We start from the raw sequence: 1,502 nt of genomic DNA, 5'->3' as shown, positions 1-1,502 counted from the left end.
TGGGTCCTTGCTATCCGGCATCCTTGGGATGTCCCAACTCTGACGTGCATTGAAGTTGGCATTTTAAATGGTTATGGTAGGGGTTAAGGTTACTGTTTAAAGGTAGGGCCGTCCCAAGGATCCCCAAAAGCAATAACTGTTTACATAGAGGGCTGAGAGGCTAAGGCAAATGTCATTCATTTTTTTATTTTTGAATCTATTCTACAATAATGTTTCAAATTCATAACTTGTTTTCATCCCCTAGTATTACATTCAAATGTTATTAAGCCCAACAAAGTAAATGTTGCTGGGCTAAAAACATACATTATTACAAAGAAATTAAACCTAGAATCCTTAATTGAAACAATAACAAAGTCGGCACCCTGCTTCAGTTTTGGAAAAAACCTGAGGGATGGGCCCAGAGAAATGTAACCGCTCTCAAATCATAGACAGAGGATGCAAAGACTGAACATCCATGAAATCAAAATGAAAGTTTAAAAAATGTTGAGGCTACACAGTGTTTGTTTAAATATGCATTGTTTACAAACATTTGAGTAAAATTAGCTTGTATTTTGGGTTCGGATTGGGTACGACTAAGGATTCTAGCTTTAAAGTGCGACTGCCTTTAAAAAGCAACAAATCCCTTTGAAAACGATGTGACAACAAATTAGCAAGATACAGTTATTCTAGTGTCAAAATTGACTACATAGTGTAAAATAATTTGGGTCATAAGGTCATCTCATCTAAAACAGAGTTTGGACCATCTGTACGTCACAACGGGTAAATTAAGCTTGGGTTTTGATTTGATGATGTCCATTTGCCAACTAACATGGGGTGAACAGCGGTGTGGATTGCTCACTCTCCAATTGACAGTGAGACAGACCTGCCCAGCAGCTCTAACTTTGCTTACATAAAGACAACACATTGCGCATTTTTTTACTTGAGAAATACTACACCAAACACCTTAGTTAGATGTAAAATTGCGCAACATCCTCGTCAAAAACGTCAAAATTAATTACAGATTTCTTGAGTTATGTTAGATTCATTCTGGGGATTTGGAGGAAGTGAAACAGGCTTCCGCATCTACAGTGTATCATGGGGGACAAACATATTTAACCAAACGCCCAATCGATCCAGAAATCAACATTTTATAATGAGCATCAGAAAAACACGTGCCAATCGGCGTGTTCAGTGGCTCTTTAAACATCCAGACACCATGCCTAGCAACTACCTCCTGTCTCCTACCACCCTAGGCACCTGTATAGCTCTGAAAGGGATGACAGACAAGGATGGCAAAAATGCCATATATCTATTCACATACAAGTGCATAGAGGCTAGGGGGGGGTGTTGTCTCTGGGCCACACTTTAGTGGTTTATAGCAAAGATGTTCCTGGAGTAGGCACTTCGTGGTGACATTTATCATGGTCACCAGTACATCGTAAGGAGGGAAAAGGTAGAGGTTAGTGCGTGCATACATTTGACTAGATTAGTGAATTACAGACGTGTAACACTCAAAGCCAATC

Source organism: Salvelinus sp. IW2-2015, linkage group LG16, assembly GCF_002910315.2.
Source record: "Salvelinus sp. IW2-2015 linkage group LG16, ASM291031v2, whole genome shotgun sequence".
Classification (NCBI taxonomy): domain Eukaryota; kingdom Metazoa; phylum Chordata; class Actinopteri; order Salmoniformes; family Salmonidae; genus Salvelinus; species Salvelinus sp. IW2-2015.
The sequence above is the reverse complement of the archived record's forward strand: the minus strand, read 5'-3'. Positions refer to the sequence as shown.